At 44.0% G+C, this 21,350-nt stretch overlaps 1 long non-coding RNA gene across 1 annotated transcript; it reads left to right on the forward strand.

Moving 5' to 3' along the window:
• The first annotated feature begins 630 nt into the window (after positions 1–630).
• On the forward strand, positions 631–3,445 carry LOC311226268. Its single transcript, XR_014619536.1, has 4 exons — positions 631–843; positions 1,667–1,827; positions 2,123–2,217; positions 3,087–3,445. It is a non-coding gene; the product is annotated as an uncharacterized lncRNA (long non-coding RNA).
• Positions 3,446–21,350: the final 17,905 nt, after the last annotated feature.

Raw genomic sequence — 21,350 nt, forward strand, 5'->3', positions numbered from 1 at the left:
AACAACCACCAAACGCACATAGCACACACATCCACACGCACACACTCACTTTAAACAAACACACTGTAGCACCCACTCCACACACTTATAGCACACACCCACTTTAAACAAACACACTGTAGCACCCACTCCCCACACTTTATATTTATGGATGAAGGATTGCACTACAACTCGTACACCTTACTGTAAATTGTACCTAAAATTGTACCTCATCCCATTTCTGCTTTGCACTAGATAGTACTGTACATTAGTACACTGCATAGTATTGTGTATTGTATATTATATGGTAACTCAGAACATTGTACATATGTCTATACCGAACACTGTGACCTCATTTTCTTCTTCTAAATTCATGCTATATTATGTTATTATGTTATTTGATACTATCTTGTCTAGCACAGTCTCTGGAGCGTAACAGTAAGAAGCATTTTGTATGAAAGTATTCTGTACTTCTGTATGACAACTATTAAAGAACTTGAACTTGAACTTGGAGTTGTGTGTGAATAGACCTTTCCCCGCTGTCAATCACACAGAGAATAATAACCAATAAGATTGCCCGATTTCTTAAGGCCGCGCCCCTTGAAATACAGCCGCCATGATGTCTCACAGATAGCCAGCCAGTCCTGCATTGTTGTTGTCGAGAAAATGGTTCTTAGATGTGCTTGGGGAACGTGCAATAATGACCAGAGATATCCAGAAAGACTAAAGGGAGCGCGTTTTATAAATTTTCCAAAGCCTAAAACACAGTTGGAAAAATGTTTAAAGTGGATTAAGGCTTGTGGACGGCCCCATACACAGCTGAATGTGGACAAGATCAACAAGAACAAGGCTGTATGCTCAACGGTAAGCCCGAAAAATATGCTTCAGTAATATATGCTTCAACATTTGAGTTAAACAGAAGTCATCACTTGTTATCTTATATATACTGTATATAGATAGATAGATAGATAGATAGATAGATAGATAGATAGATAGATAGATAGATAGATAGATAGATAGATAGATAGATAGATAGATAGATAGATAGATAGATGGCTAGCCGATCGTTAGGTAGCCAGCTATTCATAGCTAATGCTAACGCATGGTTTAACCTAACGTCGCCAAAAAGAGTCTCCGAAAACATTCCGATCAGTTCATGAGCTGAAGGAAAACTACATATAGCTACAGCTACTTAGTCAACACCCTTGAAAATTATGAATTGGAAGTTGTCCAGTTGATTCTAACAACCGAACTAACGTTAGCTAAATGTTAGTGTACTGTAAATGGCCAAACCCCCCCTCCTAATGTACAGTTCCTCCCCCTCGTATGTATATATTTCCTGTTAGGATATCTTTTTAACAGTACTGTATATTTGCATATCTTGGATGTCACAAATGTAACAGTACTGTATCTGTATGTCATAAATGTCATGCTATATATCTGTTGTGTATGTCATAACACATAAATGTCATTATGAATTGAAAATGGGGGACCCTGATGTAAACAAGACTAAAGTCTTTCTCTGGTCTGCATCCCCTTAACTATTGTGTGTATTGAGCTGTACTGTATTGTACCCATTCTGCAATCTGTTAATACAGTTTTCAATCAGCTAGCATGAGTAACCTGAATGCCTTACAATATCTGTGATCCACTTTCTCTTCTCTGTCATGCCTATCTCACCTTATAGCATTTTGTTGGCGGGGATGGACCTACTGTGCAATATCCAGACCCTATAAAAGCTGATGGGACCACATGTAAGTCGGTGCGTCCGTTGCCAAAGAAAAGACGCCTGCTTGATCCTGACAACCCCCCATCTAAAAAAGAACTACTGCAGGAAAATACTAACTTGTAAGTCCTGAAGACTGGGTATTGTCAAAGTCCTTATAGGCGGTATTGTCTGAATATTGTGATGTGTTAGTGAAGATGTGAATCACTAACTAAAAACACCATTTGCATGTGTGAATCAGATAATTTGTTATAAATGCTCATATCTAGTATTAATTTGTGAACCAAAGATACTGCAAGTTCTTGTTACAATCAAACAATACATAAATAATACTGAGACCAAATGTTATGATTAATGAACAACATGGATTTATTAATTAAAGTGCATTTATTTGATTATGATTTTGATACTTCACAGGAACATCAATCCCTCTCTGGATGTCATCAACCACCAATCGGAGCTCAGTTATACAGCTACACAGACGTGCACAGCTACTCAGACTGAAGGAGAATGTAAGGGTCTACCTTTCTTTTAGGAACTGAGAAGCATGATCTTTAAAAAATGCAGCAAGTCTGTGCAGTAATCTTTCCATAAATGGTATGTCTGGGAATATTCTTTCCACAAAGATATCTTTCTGCGTAAAAACTATGAATTCACAGAATTGGCAGCCTGTCACCATAAGTTGTCCTTGTATTTGCACATAATAGTCGTGCGTCTTCTTCATCAATGAAATACTGCCCCCCTCATCTTTGTGTAAACAGAAATCTGGGAAGTTGTCGCAAGCCTCCAATATCAAACAGTTTCTTGCCTTATAAGGACATTTCACTTCGACTATCCCACTCTCGCCATTGTCGCACAACTTCCCGTCAGGTGTGGCTCCTAAAAAATCGAACTCTGAATTGACAACAAGACCACACTCGTGAAAATGTCTGGCGGGATAAACCTCCAGATATTTGGCCTTCGCCTTTGCCTCATTCCTTTTCCCATACTCCAAAGCCGGGGCACAAATGGATGTCAACCGGAAAACACTCTCCAGAAATTTTGTTGTTGGGGCAGATTTTCTGTTTACCGCTTTCGCAAAGTTTGAAGCAGTCAGTCGTGACCTCCGCTCTTCAAACCAGTCATTTGACAGAGCCTGGGCCCGAGTGCGTTCTTCCAGTGCTACCAGGTTTGTGTCTGCAGTATTCAGATCTTTGTAGATCGCTGGAAGCTTCACTGGAGATGGCTGGTGCACAGATACATTTCCACACCTCTGGTGTGGAACCGGGTCTGTTTTCTTCTTGAGATTTCTTGTCTGTAGAATAAAAGCTAAATGTTATTATTGTGATGTCATGTATATGTGGAAACTCCCTAACAATAATTGTAATATTTCTGTTTCCAGGGGTTTGCCCTTTAGAAGTATTGGGCACTGCTGTGGAAGGTGCAAGATTGAAGTCAGAGCTGGAGAAGAAGGAGAGGACGATAACCTGGTTGAGAGGGCAGCTTCTTGAAAAGGAACAGATAATACAGTCTCTCGAACAGGATGCTCAGAAAAAGACATTCTGTACTGTACAAAGTGTTGTCCAAAAAGAAACAAAGATCAAAGGGCTTTTTAAGTACTACACTGGGATCACATATGTTAGATTCATGTTATTGTTAGATTTTCTTGTGCCTGCTGGCTGTGATGCACCTTATGCAAAGGGCCGTAAAGACATGAGGTCACTAGGAAAATCCAATGGCCTATTCTTGACATTGTGTAGGTTAAGACACAACTTTGGACTTCACGATTTGTCTCAAAGATTTGGAGTATCCATGCAGTCTGCAGGACTTGTTTTTAATACATGCATAGAACTTATGTATTTTAAATTTGGACAAATTAGCATATGGCCTCATAGAGACATTATTATTGAAAACATGCCTGAAAACTTTAGAAAGGAATTTCCTTCTACTTTAGTCATTATTGATGGTACTGAATTTAAGACCCAGGTGCCATCTGCACTGGCTTTACAAAGTCAGCTTTATAGTGACTATAAGTCAAGCACAACCCTCAAAGCATTGATTGGATGTGATCCAAGTGGGTCTGTCATTTTTGTGTCAGAGTTATTTACAGGTGCTGTATCCGATAAGGCGATTACTGAAAGCAGTGGTTTTTATCATTTACTTAAAACTCTGAAAGTTCATGGTTACATCAAGGATGGTGATGCTGTTATGGCTGACAAGGGTTTTACAATACACGACGAGTTGAAAGAGCTTGGATTACGTTTGAATATCCCTCCTTTTGCTGCTGGTCATTCTCAGATGACCCCCCCACCTCCTAATAGACAGTCTCCTCCCCACCGCATGTATATATTCCCTCCCCGCCGTATGTATATTCCCCTCCCACCCACCCACCCCCTCCTAATGTACAGTCCCCTCCCCATCATATGTATATACTCTGTCAGGATCTAGGGGTAACAGTACTGTATATTTGAATACCGCCTATGTCACAAATGTATCAGTACTAAATACCTATATGTCCCTATGCCATAAATGTCATGTATGTTATGTATGTCATAAATGTCTATATGAATTGAAAATGGGGGACCCTGATGGAAACAAGACAAACGTCTTTCTCAGGTCTGCATCCCCTTAACAATTGTATGTATTGAGCCGTACTGTATTGTACCCATTCTGCAATCTGTTAAATAAAGTTTTCATTCATTCATTCATTCAGATGTCTCAGTCAAATGTGGCATTGACTAACAAAATTGCTCGTCACAGGGTTCATATTGAGCGTCTTATATGTAAAGTTAAGACGTACAAAATCCTTTCAGATCGCATACCAACAACCCTTTTCAAAACGATAAACCAGATATGGTCAGTTTGTTGTTTTATGACCCTACAACAGGATGTGTTTGTGACTGATAAATGAAATTGTAGACCTGCATTACCTGATAAGAAAGTACAGAACCAATCTGGACTTCTCCAAAAGGGGTTGTGATCTTTGGCACACTGGTAGACAGGATAGTTGCCAAAGGTGTTCCAGTCATCCGTTGTAGATGGGCAATATCTTCCTCTGTTACAGCTGGAAGTCTGTAAATATTTAAAATATTGTATTAAATGTATTGCATATATTAATAATAACTTGGTCATACTTTTGCTATATTTCTGAGATGGAAGAACGATGTTTTGGTCACTTTGTTAATATGAAAATTGAAGTTCAGTTCTGAATCTATGATAACCCAGAGACTTGTGACCTCAGATTTGATCCAAGGGGTTAGTCCTCCCAGGTTCTTTATTAACGTTTATTTTTTTGTTTTGGGGCCGATAATTAGAATTATAGATAGAAAACCTACATTATGTCCTCTGATGATATCACCCAGCAGTAACATGTAAAGGACCTAAGCAACTCCCTTGTGCAACTCCATAGTTGTTGTCATATATCTCAGACATGTGGCCTCCTAGTTTAACATAGAATTTCCTCCCTCTGATATATGTTTTAACCCTTCTGCCTTATTAGGTAACTGACAGAGTTGGCACATCAGTGCATGAAAAGATTGCATCACGTTCAAGGTCATAAAAAACTTAATTTGTAATATTTCGTTCCAATTCTTTTTTTTATGAATACCACTATAAGGATGGAGACCTTATTCTCATCAGAGTTTAGTCTGAGGTCACTGATTATTTTGGTGAGGGCAGTTTCAGTGCTATGCTATTTTCTGAATCCTGAATTCTTCTAAGATTGTGTTCTCTTCATTGACATTGATGTCTCATGAGCTAATTTTATATGTACATCAACTTATAAAGTATTACTAATAAAATTCATTTTTGATATTGTAACTCATGGACTTTGTTCACTTTATTATATCTGTTGGGTGTATTACTACCACTTTACCTGTAAGCAGTGTCAACATGGCACACCACTGGCCGTCTCTTTCTCTTCTCAGAGGGTTTTGCAACCACGACATGGTTAATAGGTACTGGCTGTATTTTATCACCTCTGGGGACATGCCATTGCTGTGGTATGCTGGTGCAACTTTGTTGTTCTGGTATGTGGGTAAAGTTGTGCCATTTGAATCCTTGAAGAGACTTGACAATGCCAACGACATGGGAACAGTGTCCATTTATCCTGAAAATACACATGCAACAATCAAATGGTTGATAGCTACTCCACACATCAATATACAGCTGCGCCAACACTAAAGGTAAGCTAGCTAATTACAGTAGTTAAAATTCAAAGGTTTATTTGTCACCTACATACCGCGACATTTGTGTGATTAGCATAACGTTAGATGATTAGCCCATTGTAGCTAGCAGTTAGCAGATACTAGGCTTAAATCTTCATTCACTCTAACAATTTTATAATAAGGGACCACTAACATACTCACCCTGCTTTACATGTGCAGTAGGACTCCACAATTGTATCCTGACGAATTACAATGTGGAGTTTGTGAGGCGTTTGTGTCTTCCGCATAGACCGCCAACACTTGGCATCAACTTTGACGTTGTCATCTCCTTCTCCGTCCGAAATCCTAATTTCATGGATATATCCTTGAGTAAAATAATTCAGGCCTTTCTGGAGAACTCTCTTCGATAGAGTAGCGGCATTGGGCAAATAACTGATAGCAATAGTTTCAGGAATCTTTAAGAGAGAATCCATGTTGTTCGATTGACATGTGGTTGTTTCAGTGTGCCTGTGAGAACATTTGGGAGAGCTTGGGAGACCATAGCAACAGTAACACGGGGGGGCGGGACTTCCCGTCACCGCGGAAAGGTGTATTGTCTTGTCACTAGGTATTAGCTTCTCCATGCAAATCGGGTTTTTGTTACATATGTAAAAATGATCTGGTTTGTTGTGTTGAGAAACATCATGTGTGTTCATGTACCGTGTACTCACAACTAAGGGGGTTAATTAACCTATAAAGCTATGCTTAGTGACATATGAGTGGAGAATGAATTATTTTTCTCAGCCTGTAATGACAATGAACAGTGTGTTCACATATTAACAGGTTTACCTGTTCAACTAGCCGTATCAAGGGTAGGGTAGAAGGGGTGTTTTCCCCCCCGGTTCCCTGGGCTTCGCCCCCTCCTATCAGACATGTTGTTTACTATATATTGTATCACTGTGTTGTAGGGATACGATGTAGTAGAATGGCGCTGCAACGACCGGCTGCCTTTCTGTTCGCTCCGTCGAGACTGTGCTTACTTTTGTTAATATTTATAGTTTTAAGAGTTTTGTCTGTACCAACAGTAGGTGCATTTAATGTGTATGACCGTCAGTCACTTATAGACATCGGATTACGGGAAACTTACCGATTGGATTACTCCCTGAATCAGCTTTCCGAACCGCAACAATGGCCTGAGGAGATTCTCCGGAGAATGGGACCAGATCCTGATCCCGGGAACAAAGGAACCAGACGGCGTGGGAAGAGAGCTGGGATCCGTAACAGGCTGAGATCCAGACGCCACCGAACGCCATTACCCAGTATATTGCTAGCCAATGTACAATCAATTGACAATAAACTGGATGATATCCGAGCAAGGATTCAATACCAAAGAGACGTCAGAGACTGCAACGTTCTCTGCTTCACCGAGACGTGGCTGGCGCCGGACGTTCCAGACCACGCTATCCAACCGGCCGAACACTTCTTTATCCACCGCAAGGATCGTACAGCAGAGTCCGGTAAACAACGTGGAGGAGGTATTGCCTTCATGTTTAACAACAATTGGAGCGATCCAACTAACGTGAAGGAATTATCCAACCACTGCTGCCCAGACCTGGAATATATAACCATCAAGTGTCGTCCTTTCTTCCTCCCGAGGGAGTTAACGGCGATCATCCTGGTCGGAGTGTATATTCCACCGCAAGCCAGTAACAACGTTGCGCTCTCCAGACTCCACAACGAGGTAAATAGAAAACAAGCGGCGAACGTTAACGCCGCCATTTTAGTGCTGGGTGATTTCAATAGCGCCAATCTGAGAAAGGTATTACCTGACTTCTATCAGCATGTGACTTGCAACACCAGAGGCGGTAACATCCTAGATCACTGTTACACGCAATTTAAAGGTGGCTACAAGGCTCATTCTGATAGTGGCTTTGGTAAATCAGATCACGCGTCCATTTTTCTTTCACCAAAGTACAAACAGAGAATCAAAAGTACTCCTGTAGTCTCGCGAGAGGTGCAGAAATGGGATTTGACGTCAGAGGAGACGCTCCAGTCTGCGTTTGACTGCACAGACTGGAATGTGTTCCGCGACACAGATAACATTCATGTCTACACGGAGACAGTGCTGGACTATGTTTGTACTTTGGTGGAAGAAACAATCCCCACTACCAAAATGAGAGTTTACCCAAATCAAAAACCCTGGGTAGACAAATCCGTCCGTGAAGCTCTGAGAGAGCGCACCAAAGCATACAACGACGGCCTAGTGGCAGGCAACATGAATGACCACAAGGTGGCGCGATACAACGTAAGGAGGACAGTGTCAGAGGCCAAACGGCGCTACAGGGATAAAATTTAACTCCAGTTTGAACAAGCTGACTCTAGAGCTATGTGGCAGGGGCTCAAAACGATGACAGACTACAAAGGCGCCTCCCTCAAACTGAACAGTGACATCTCCTTAGCAAATGACCTCAATACCTTCTATGCGAGGTTTGATGATGGTAATAACAACACCAGCTCACAAGCCACGGCAATGGGGGGGGGGGGGGGGGGGCGGCTGCTGATGGAGGCGCAGTGTTCAGGGTAACAGAGCATGAGGTGAGGCGGACCTTTAAAAAAGTGAATATCAGGAAGGCAGCAGGTCCGGACGGCATCCCCGGCCGCGTCCTAAAAGTCTGTGCCGACCAATGGCCCCAGTATTCACTGACATATTTAACCTGTCCTTAGAACAGGCTGTCATCCCCACCTGCCTGAAGAAGTCCACTATTATCCCTGTACCCAAAAAATCCAAGCCTGCTTGCCTCAACGACTACCGCCCTGTAGCTCTCACCTCCATAGCCATGAAGTGCTTTGAGAAGCTAGTAAAGGGCTACATCTGCTCCTCCCTCCCCATCAACATGGACCCCCTGCAATTTGCATACCGCCCCAACAGGTCCACGGAGGACGCCATAGCCCATGTGCTGCACACAGCAGCATCACACCTGGACAAGAGGCAGGGGAACTATGTGAGAATGCTATTCATCGACTACAGCTCGGCATTCAATACCATAGTCCCCTCCATACTCATAGCCAAGCTCAGGGACCTGGGCTTGAACTATGACCTCTGCCAGTGGGTCTTGGACTTCCTGACTGGCAGACCCCAGGTGGTGAGAGCAGGCAACTGCACCTCCTCATCCATCACCCTCAACATAGGGGCCCCCCAGGGCTGTGTTCTGAGTTCCCTCCTCTACTCCCTGTACACACACGACTGTGTGGCTCAGCGGAGTAGCAATACAATCATCAAATTTGCTGACGACACAGTGGTGGTGGGCCTGATCTCTGCCAACGACGAGAGGGCCTACCTGGAAGAGGTCAAGGTCCTGGCGGGATGGTGCCAGGAAAACAGCCTCTCCCTGAACGTCAGCAAAACAAAGGAGATGATTGTGGACTTCAGGTGGTCGGGGGTCAAGGACTACAGCCCCCTCAGCATCGACGGGGCACCGGTTGAGAGAGTCAACAGCTTTAAGTACCTCGGAGCCTACATATCCGAGGACTTGACATGGACCACACACATTGACAGTGTTGTGAAGAAGGCACGACAACGCCTCTACTTCCTCAGGCGCCTAAGGAAGTTCCAAGTCAGTCAGAAGATCCTTAAGAACTTCTACTCATGTACAATAGAGAGCATCTTGACCGGCAACATCACCTCCTGGTTTGGGAATAGCACTGCACAAGACCGAAGCAGACTACAAAGAGTGACACGTTCAGCCGAACGCACAATTGGAGGGGGGCTCCCCACCCTCCAGAACATTTACAACAAGCGTTGCAAGGGCAAGGCTAAGAGAATCATTAAAGACTCCAGTCACCCGAACAACTGCCTCTTTGAACTGCTGCGGTCAGGCAAGCGATACCGGAGTCTCAAGGCGAGCACAGAAAGACTCAGAAGAAGCTTCTATCCCCAGGCCATCAGGCTGCTAAACGAACAATGAACACTACACAACAACAACCACCAAACGCACATAGCAAACACATCCACACGCACACACTCACTTTAAACAAACACACTGTAGCACCCACTCCACACACTTTATAGCACACACCCACTTTAAACAAACACACTGTAGCACCCACTCCCCACACTTTATATTTATTGATGAAGGATTGCACTACAACTCGTACACCTTACTGTAAATTGTACCTAAATTGTACCTCATCCCATTTCTGCTTTGCACTATATAGTACTGTACATTAGTACACTGCATAGTATTGTATATTATATGGTAACTCAGAACATTGTACATATGTCTATACAGATCTCGGCCGCTACGCAGGTTCGGTCCTGGTTAGTACTTGGTTGGGAGACCGCCTGGGAATACCAAGTGCGGTGTGCTTAGGGCTGGTTCTCCATTATTTCGCTCGTCTCTTACGCGTGGCGAAGAGGGGCCTGTTGGGGTGGTCTTGGACCTCCTCTGGTAACCCTGTGCTTCCCGTGCCGCCGGGCCCGGTCCGTAGTAATGTTCGTCGACCCGTAGGCCTGGAATAACCTTTTTTTGAAAACTGAAACACTTGTACTGCGGTATAGCCAGTGTGTACCCGCAGGTGTGTTTTGGAGTTTTTTCATGAGGGGTTATAGGAACAACCACCAATCATGTCAGCCTTCTCTGCCTCAACCCCTCTGGGTGGGTTTTTTTTAATGGAGGCTTTGTCATGGTGATCAACAACGCCAGCATACACCCCTTCCGCCGGGGGGGCTGTTTTCAGCTGACTCCTTTGGCGCCTGTCTCGTCCGCAATGCTCCAGGCTCGGGTTACAGCCTGTTGCCTGGTTTCCCCGGTGCGCTGCCTGCTTCTGTTGGTTAACCTTTTTTGTGTGCTTACGGCCATGCTGATTGCCTGTTCTGCAGGGTCAGTGTGCCAGGCGGTGTGCTATTGGGGGGTAAGGGCCCGCTCTTGAGAGGGGCCTTATCCGAATACGCTGGCGATGTGGGGGGCGGTGTCACTAAGTGACCACCTGGTGGGGTCTTGATGCCTGGCGTCATTGACCTCTCCGGGCCCCCGTTTTCCAGGGGATCCAGTCCCTTCAGTGGGTCTGGGTCTTCCTTCGCGCTCCGCTGCTACGGCCTTGCCACGGGGTTGGGTTTGCTCTTGGCCCCGTGATTTCTGGGGGCAGTAACGAGGTTGTTCCTTCCATTCGTTCCCGGGTGGCATGCGGGTTGTGCGTGTGTGTAGTCGTGGGGTCAGGCCACGGTCTGCTCACCCTGTGCGTTGAGTTGCTTGAGTGCCTCTTCGCACGGTTGGATCCGTCGCCCTCCCGTGATCCTCCAATAGGGGGGGTGCCCTCCATTAGGGGGGGTCAGGGGGGCTCGGTCCGCCCTGGTCTGATGGTTGTGGGGGGCCTCAGCGGGGTACATTTGTCGGCCGATGGCTCTCGCTCGGCCTCCCTTGTGCAGGAGTGACGCCGAGCGAGAGCCATACGATACAGAACGATAGGTTATAACTAGGGATGCTCGATATTGGCTTTTTTACCGATACCGATATTCCGATATTGTCCAACTCTTAATTTCCGATACCGATATCAACCGATATCAACCGATACCGATATATGCAGGGTTTCCCACCCCAAAAAACGGAATAATTTCAGGTAACTAATCATTTCACTGGATATATATATAACAAATATTGTTATTGTTTTTTTCTTTTTTTAAACCGATACCGATATTTTCCGATATCACATTTTACTGCCGATATCGGCCGATAATATCGGTCGGCCGATAATATCGGACATCCCTAGTTATAACTATAACCTAGTTCTGTGAGTAATGGTGACGCTCGGCGTCAGACGCCGCTGCTGCCCTTGATCTCACCTTGTGGTGAAAGCTTGGGAAGGAGGCGAGTAGGTGGCCACACACCTGCTTATGAAGGTAAGCTGATAGGGGTGTGGTCAGACGAATGTTGGGATATAAAGGTACATTGTGGAACTTTTTATTCAGTGCGCGTGCACGAGCAAGGCATAGTGCAGGAGTGACGCCGAGCGTCACCATTACTCACAGAACTAGGTTATAGTTATAACCTATCGTTGTTTTTGTTAATCAAGTTTCAAGTTTCTTTATTAGTTGTCATAAAGAAATACAGGATACTTTTGTATGATATGCTTCTTTCTGTTTTGCTCCTGAGAGTGTGCTAGGTAAAAATAGATAATTATAAAAAGTATAATAAGTATAAAATAGAAAGTCAAGTACTTAAACAAGTGTAAACAACTACTACTATTGCTGATACATTTGGGTGGAGAGGGGAGCTATATTCAAGTAGCAGCTAGGACGAGCAGTGTTCTCAAACAGTAGCCTATGTCTTTTCTCCCCTTCTCATTTCTGTTGAAACCATAGGGCACCAGGGTACTGTGCACACATCATTGGGCTCATGTACAGTTTAGATATTTCTCGTGCATAAAATGAAGACACTGCCTCCTGTACAAGTCGGCCACAGCAGTGGCATAAACCCAGAGGGAAGAAGGTAGCAGGCCAGCCTCTGCAGTGGTGGCAAAAGCCAAACTGAACCACAAACGGAGACCAGTGATCCCCACCTACACTCCTAACAGGTAGTTTCAAAGCACAATAAAAACACAGATACATTTGGTAATAAAGGCAAAATGGTGCTCACTCACAGTTTATTGAAAGAAAATGTTTGCACCGTCATGCAGTTTGATGTGAAAGAATAATAGCCTAGGCACAACATCCGATACATTTCTACAGTGAATAGTTAATACTATGCATAACACAGTTAACCGTAACATGTATCTTTCTGCCTTTAGGAAAGAGTCAGGAATCAGTGAGGAAATATATAAGACACAGAGGAATGAGAGGCACACCTATAAGCTACATCGTTAACCAGACCCCTATAGGTAGCAGTAGGTGGAAAGGACTACCCCATTGGTTGTGGCTTGAGCTATCAGGTAATGGTATTCTTGGCTGGAAGTTAAACAGCATGCTCACAGTCACAACATACCAGATCTGGTTGATGTTTGTCAACCTTATGTTAGGGACCCTCTCTGACACAATTGCTTTATCTTTGATAGCATGTTCAACATGTATCCTGTGTGCAGCCACTTTTTTTTGTCAGGCAGACATCTGTAGAGCAGTGGTTCTCAAACGTTTTACACCAAGTACCACCTGAGAACGTAGCTGGCTCTCCAAGTACCACCATATGGCCGACGTTAAAATACAGTCTATTCAGCTATGCACAGTTCACGCAGGAGGCAAATGTATTCCTAATACCATTATTTATTGTTAACTTTTGTCAGACACAGCCACAATGTACAAAGGGGTAGCACTAGAACTAGCAAACTCTTCCACACAACTCATACAATGCAAGGGGCATTGTATGAGTTGAACAACTGTATTTCAGCAAATGTACTTAATTCTCTCTCTCTCACACACAGCAAGCAATTGTCCTTCATTCTCTCACACTCACATAAGCAGGGCCGGACTGGGGAAATAATTCAGGCTGGGAAATATAGTGTGAAATATAGCCCCAGTCAGGCCACTTTCTAAGTGGGGGGTCCCCCACCAGGAATTATTTTGTTACAAAGACTTAATTTAAAAAAAGAAATTAATAATAATAAAAAACACATTCAATACATTTTCGAATTGTAACCATTTAAATGCCAGTTTGTGTGATGGCATCACAAATTATTGTAAAAAAAAAACAAAAAAACAACAAAATGTTAAATATTTTCAATATATCAAATGCAAAGTAAATTTTTCTGGGGGGGATTATTACAGGCTAGGCATGTGTCAATGATTACACAACACAGATTTTGATGGATTTTTTGTAATGACAGATTTAACAACAACTCTTTTCAGAAAAGTGGGAGTATTTCATTTTTTATCTGACATTACAAAAAAATCTAAACATTTAAATGGTTATGATCAGGGCTGAAGTTGAATAAAAGATGTATGACTGTTTAGACTGCATTACTCTCTGTCACATTGATCTCCTGGTTGTTCCTCACTTAGGTTATCTAACTATCGCGCCACCACAACTAGAAACACTGGCCTGGCCTGCTTCTAAGTTCAGTGGCCTGACTGCACAAAAACATTTAAATAAAATAATTTTTTTTAATTATTATTATTTTTTTTATAGAATGTTTTCAAGTACCACCAGCAATACCACCAAGTACCACTAGTGGTATGCGTACCACAGTTCGAGAACCACTGCTGTAGAGGGCATCTGCCTTTTTCCTCTGACGAAGGGTGGGATGTTTATTTCAAGTCCAATTTCTTGTAGGTCATTTTCAATTAAAAATCCTTTATCTACCATAAGCCCATCCCCTTCCTGTTTAAGCAGATTTTTCATTAGCTTAATAAAGTTGCTCTGCCTAACTATTTCTTTGTCAGACATAGATCCAGTGAAAAGAGTTGTACAAAATATTACAGAACCTCATGGATCACATGCTATGAGGGATTTCAATGTGTTTGCAGACTTGTAGGTTGAGTAACTTTGACTCTGCAATACAAGTGAAGTTGGGGTTTGAATTTTTAACTCTGTACAGTCTAATATTGCCATCGTTGTAGGAAATTCCTCTCTGTACTTTCCTGGCATTTGTGCCATTATTATGTCTCTATGAGGCCATGCGGGTAGTTCCCCTAGAACTGTGAACATGTAGTCCATCCATGCGTTGAACAAAGTACCAACACTACGTTCATCAATCATAAATCTAAATGCCAAATCTTTTAAATCATGATTTTCATAAGAACAAGCAAGAGCTGCACACGCAGGGGCATTGTGTTAATTTGCCAATCACTTCTGCTACATGTCAACGGGACTGAAGTTTGCAGTGCTGTTTCACTGCTAGGTATACTAAACACAGTACATAGATTGTTGAATTGATCATAAGTGAATCCAGTGGCATATTTGAAATAGGCTGGTACACGGCTGTGCTGCAAGACCTCTGGTGTTAATCTATTTGGTACTTGATTCTGTCTCAGAACAGTATTTATACTCGTCAGTGATTCGATTTGTGCTTGTTGATTTCTCAATCTTTCATCTCGCTCCTCTGGTCCACCTTCCATTGGGGGAGGCTGCTCCACAGGCCGGCGCTCCTCATCTGGAGGCTCCTCCACACCCTGACCTTCTTAGAGAAGAGAGAGGAGTAAGAGGGGAGGAGAAAGGGGAGGAGAAAGGGGTGATGGATAAGGGGAGAGGGATGAGGGGGAGAGGTGAATGAGGAGAGAGGGATGAGGGGGAGAGGTGAATGAGGGGAGAAAGAAATGAGAGGAGAGAGGGATAAGAGGAGACAAATTACTCCTTGATGTTTCTAATTTTTTCTCTCGCTGCAGCTCCCACTGTTGCAGCGACCACAGACCAACCCAGCAACATCCCTGCCTGTATCCTCTCACTGTACCAAGACCATCCCCATGCCCCTCTCTCAGTGGCGTCCTTTCACTAAAAGGCAAGGTATGGCGAGGAGGTGGATTTTTTTTGTCAAATCAGTTGTGCAAGTCACTTTTGGTGAGTTGTTTCTATACAATTCAGTTATATGACATTTAGGTATGACACAGGACTACACAAGCATTTTTAGTATAGAAATGTGTCAACAGACTAAAGCAGGGAACCACAATATTTTGCATACGAATTAGACATATCTGTCTATTACTTTTCTTGCAATTGAGCCAATTTTCCTTATGTACGGTTTTGAGGTGTGTGTTCAACAGAATGTAGTATCAAAAACACATTCACAAAAAGTATGGGTTACTGAATGCTGAACTGCACTGTTATAATCACTAAGCCAGACCTTACCTGTGTCCTTGTATCACTTGTCTCTGCTGCCCTTTGATTAAAAAACGTCCCTATGTCCATTTTCCTTTTTTTTGGGCATATTTCAGTTAGTCACAGTAAAAGTCACCTAGTAAAAGTGAGATAATTGACAATATCAAAACATGCTAGGGCTGTACCGAATAGTTCGAAGCTTCGTTCATAATGTTGACATTCGAATTCTAAATCAACATAACAAAATTTAAAAAAATAAAAATAAATAATTTTTTTTTTACATTTTTATTTGCCAAGGTATGCCATACCTTGCCATACCAAATGGACACCCCTGCCCTCTCTCCATACATAGCCATACCAACACCACAGCACATCCAGAGCTTTGATCTGGAGGAAGCAAGACAACTACAACTGCAAACCACGGGACAGGCTGCATGTCCACTGTGGCACACGGAGCGAGAGGGCAGGCTGACTGCATCAGAATTTGGCAAGATACTAAAGAGAAAGACAATTTCAGATGCCTTCATACAGTCCACATACAGTATTACCCCAAGCCCTTCACGGCTACTGCAACAACCTATGGCTCTGCCAATGAGTCAAAGGCCAAGCAGCTGTACCAGGAGACATTTCCAGATAGGCATGTTCATAGCTCTGGCCTCCTCCTGCAACGAGATCTCCCCTTTCTTGGGGCAACACCAGATGCAATAATATGTGACAATGGTCAAACAGCCTTGCTTGAGGTGAAATGTCCCTTTGCAGCAAATAAATATTGTTTCAAATAAAAAGCGACATACTATTATTTTGTGTCATGTTTCCAAATAAGATTGGCCACAACTAAATGCTTTCTACTTCAATTTGTTGGTTAGAATAGATTACCTCGCTCCGTTGAAACTTCACTGAGACTAACAGTAAAAGACAGTATTTTTTTTGTGAGCTCCGCGCACAGACGTGATAATAATAATAATAATAACAATAATAATAATAGCTTCATTTTATATAGCGCCTTTCAAGAGACCCATGCAAGGTCGCTTTACATAGATAGGAGAGGGAAATAACAAAGTAATAAACATAGTGGACAGACTATGTAAATATAATGATGGGATTCAAGTTCTTGTTTGTATTGATCACATAGGCAGGCTACACATGGCGTATAGGCTACACATCATACATGGCAGTGAGATTCATTGTTCTTGTATATGCTCTCGTATTATTGTTTATATAGGCTACCCAATACTGACATCAAAATAGATTGTATGCCTCTAGAAATCATATGCAGCAGGTAGAACATTTTACGGAAAATCCGTCACGATTTGGAATAAAATTGAGGAGAACTTTAATCCCTGGTGAGAGAAAATGGTGGTTTTTTCAATGTATATTTGGTTTATAAAACTGATATAAAGAGACGCTTTAAGAGGGTAATATCATTATCATCACGGGATGATATTGACGGTGGAGAAGAAGAGGTTTCACAAGCACACTGCCAGCGAGGGTGTTTGTTTTGAATTCCGATTGGAAGACAAAACAAAGATAAGGGGCCGCAGAGGCAGAGCGCGATGGAGGTTTTGACAGTAACTGCGTTTTGATGTGTGTAAAGGTTATTTAGCAGTTGTCATGACAGCGCGGCACATGACAACCAGAAAGGGGTGGGCCGTCGTTGCTACGACGAAGATCTATAAGTCGAACAGTGTTTCCGGGTGTGAGGCAGACCAAAGAAACGAATCCCACAGGAGGGAAGGGACCAAGAGACTCTCTCCTCTTATCACAGACGGGGGGGGGGGGGGGAGAATGCCACATCATCATTAGCTTCGGCTACCACGAGGATGGTCTTGGCTAACGAACAGGCCTGAGCACTGTTGGACTGAGAGACAGAGGGACAATAGACTGGACTGAAAGATCATTAGATAGACTGAACACACCGAAAGGTCATTAGAATAGACTTTGCAAGGACAATACAATCTGTTAACATCTGAGCTGAGGTTCCTGTTTATAGCAATAAACAACGCTTTTCCTCATAATGTATTTCACGTTGTCGAATTCTTACGGAGGTGGAGAATTATTATGGTTTGCGGATTGTACTAACGAGGTGAGATAAGGATTTAATCAACCGGTATCGGAGACGTCAGGACCATTAAAATTACACAACGCAGAGGAATTGGATGGAGAGCCAAACAGACGAAGACGTGATACTGGCCAGTTTGATCAGGATCTAACAGTTGTTGCCGTTTGGACCCGGATTATTGCTTGTTTTGAAGTTGCTTGAAAGGAAGAGACTATGTACAGTGCCGAGGCGTGAAGGGGTAGCCATGGACGCGAGCCAAGCCAGCGAGCGAGCCAAGCAAGGCCAGCGCCATGGACCCAGCGAGCGAGCCGAGCAAGGCCGGAGAGATAAACAGCGCCATGGACCAGAACAACTGACGGTGAAAAGATAAAGTGAGTCTCAACAACTTCACAAGCCAATAAGAAAACGAACAATAGTGTATCCGTAAACGTAAACGTAATTAGTTTGACACAGAGAGAATGCCAGCTGTAATAGTGTGTTTGAATAACAGCAGAGCGGCACCGGTTTTTGTTTTGAAAATCGAGTCTTATCTACAGAGCACAGAAGCCACTGTATAGGAGATGGGAAGGGAGGCAAAGGGGAGATGTTTCATTCAATTAAAGGGGCAACATCGTATTTAGTTTGATTACTGTTCAAAACGCAGAAAGCGGGAAGCGGGACTGTGACGTGAAGGGAGCAGTGAACAAACGTTACGGGTGTGGTCGGTAGCGAGAGAATGTTTGAGACATTAAAGGGACGGTGAAAAAAAAGGAAAAAAATTGGCCGCAGAGCCACGAGGAGATTAGAACCGGGAAGTGACACGTCAGCTACAATCCTCTAGACTGAGTTTGGCCGCCATCTAGGGGGGCCAGTGGGATAATACAGGCAAATGGAGGAGGAGTAGGTCGCCACCTAGTGGCGGAGGGGGGGGTAGTGCTGGGGAGTTTCCATTACCCATAGGGGAATATTTAGAGTTTAATTTAATTAAGGAGTTTAATTGCGGAGGGGGGGTAGTGCTGGGGAGTTTCCATTACCCATAGGGGAATATTTAGAGTTTAATTTAATTAAGGAGTTTAATTTGTTCAAATTACCAACTGCTTGTGTGTATACACGGTGGTGTATGTGAGAACTTTGTAAAGGAACTCAAAGTGTAGAATAGAGCAACGGACCGCTCCAGAGCAACGGACCGCTCCAGAGCAACGGACTGCTCCGTGTAGAATAGAGCGACGGGACAGCTCCAGGGCGACGTAGACAGCCCCGTGTGGTATAGAGCGACGGGACAGCTCCAGGGCGACGTAGACAGCCCCGTGTGTGGTATAGAGCGACGGGACAGCTCCAGGGCGACGTAGACAGCCCTGTGTGTGGTATAGAGTGACGTGACAGCTCCAGGGTGACGGAAACAGCCCCGTAGGGTATAGAGCGACGTGACAGCTCCAGGGCGACGGAAACAGCCCCGTAGGGTATAGAGCGACGTGACAGCTCCAGGGCGACGGAAACAGCCCCGTAGGGTATAGAGCGACGTGACAGCTCCAGGGCGACGGAAACAGCCCCGTAGGGTATAGAGCGACGTGACAGCTCCAGGGCGACGGAAACAGCCCCGTAGGGTATATAGAGCGACGTGACAGCTCCAGGGCGACGGAAACAGCCCCGTAGGGTATAGAGCAACGTACAGCTCCAGGGCGACGGAGACAGCCCCGTTTAGGGTAGAGCAACGGACAGCTCTGTTGTATGTTAGATAATAGTACGAGTACGTGTATGTGAGTTAGGGGCAGGGAACCAACCTGCTCTGTTGTATGTTAGAGCGATGCTCTGTTGTATGTTATTATCATAATAATAATATCGATATACAGGTTAATTAAATAGTTTAATTATTGAATGGGTTAAATAAGAATTGCACAGAGAGATGAAATGCGGTTTAATTAAATAAGTTTAATTATGAAATAAGAGGGAGTTCGATCTCCAGTGGGGCCTTCTCACACCTAATAAATAGGCAGAGTCTTGAAGACACGTCACCAGAAATAACTGGCGCGCGCTGGGGGTCACCCGTGGGACGAACAGATAGAGCGCGGAGTGGGTATCGTTTAGCTGCTGGTGTCACGCCGGAAGACAACAAAACAGGGAACAGCCCTGTAGGATTAGATATGGGTGTTGAGAAGGTGGGGGACTAATAGAGAACAAATAGCGCCATGGGCTGTAGGACACTCACACCGTCCAACAGTCTGAAAGGGCGTGGCCATGGCAGGGGCTTGCAGAGGAAAAAATATATAGAGAACTGGAGATAACTCCATGGAACGAGCTGCAGGCCCAAAGCCACGGTAGACTAATAGAAAGCACCGGGTCGAGTGTACAGAAAAACTGCTGGCATGGTGTTTCTGCTTTCAGAGTCTGGAGAGGGCCGACGGCGGTGGAGATGAGCCTCAACCAAGATGACCGATGGGGCGGAGACGGCCGACGGGGCGGAGACGGCCAACGGGGCGGAGACGGCCGACGGTGCGGAGTCCAACGGTCGCAGGCGGTGTTGCCCAGGGGAGAACGAGGCGGACATCGGAGGGGGCTTCCCTGCGGAGACGCTGTTTAGAGAGCGTTTTGAAACAACAGAGCATGGGCGGTGAATCATGGACAAGCAGGGACTTCCTTTCAGAGTCAATCAGGAGATCGAGAGACGAGACAACAGCGAGAAGTCCTGTGTTCATTGATTAGGAGTATGAGATATAAATGGAGGATTCATATAGAAGATATATGTATAGAAGGATATATATATAGAAGGTAGATAAGAGGGAAAACAGTAAAACAACAGGATAGAATTATTGGGAGCGGGTGAGAGGCAGACCAAAGAAATTAATCCCACAGGAGGGAAGGGACCAAGAGACTCTCTCCTCTTATCACAGAGGGGGGGGGGGGGGAGAATGCCACATCATCATTAGCTTCGGCTACCACGAGGATGGTCTTGGCTAACGAACAGGCCTGAGCACTGTTGGACTGAGAGACAGAGGGACAATAGACTGGACTGAAAGATCATTAGATAGACTGAACACACCGAAAGGTCATTAGAATAGACTTTGCAAGGACAATACAATCTGTTAACATCTGAGCTGAGGTTCCTGTTTATAGCAATAAACAACGCTTTTCCTCATAAGGTATTTCACGTTGTCGAAGTGTCGAATTCTTACGGAGGTGGAGAATTATTATGGTTTGCGGATTGTACTAACGGGGTGAGATAAGGATTTAATCAACCGGTATCGGAGACGTCAGGACCATTAAAATTACACAACGCAGAGGAATTGGATGGAGAGCCAAACAGACGAAGACGTGATACTGGCCAGTTTGATCAGGATCTAACACTGGGTATTAATCGAACAAAACGGAAAAAAGCAGTCATATTCCAGCACTGTCTTTAAAAGTTAATATGGTATCATATCATATCCGACATCACTGTACGTGTACATGTCTGTCAGCCTGTCTCGTATTTCTCCATAACACGATTCCCTCGGGTCAGTCCATTATTTCACATCCCATGGGGGTGTTTCATTACCATATATGGATAATCAGGGCGGTTCTGGTATGCAAATACTTAAAAGCGTGCACGAGCTCCAGCGTAGGATCAAATAGATATTTATCAAGACAGGTGTGCGTAGGACCTGTGTACGCACGTGTGATAAATCCCGTATTTTTTTGTGCGTGCACACATTCTAAATTCTGTGCTTACGAACGAAAGTAGAAGACTTTCTAAGAACTGTTGATAA

The sequence above is a fragment of the Notolepis coatsorum genome, assembly GCF_963971535.1.
Source record: "Notolepis coatsorum genome assembly, chromosome: 4".
Lineage (NCBI taxonomy): Eukaryota > Metazoa > Chordata > Actinopteri > Aulopiformes > Paralepididae > Notolepis > Notolepis coatsorum.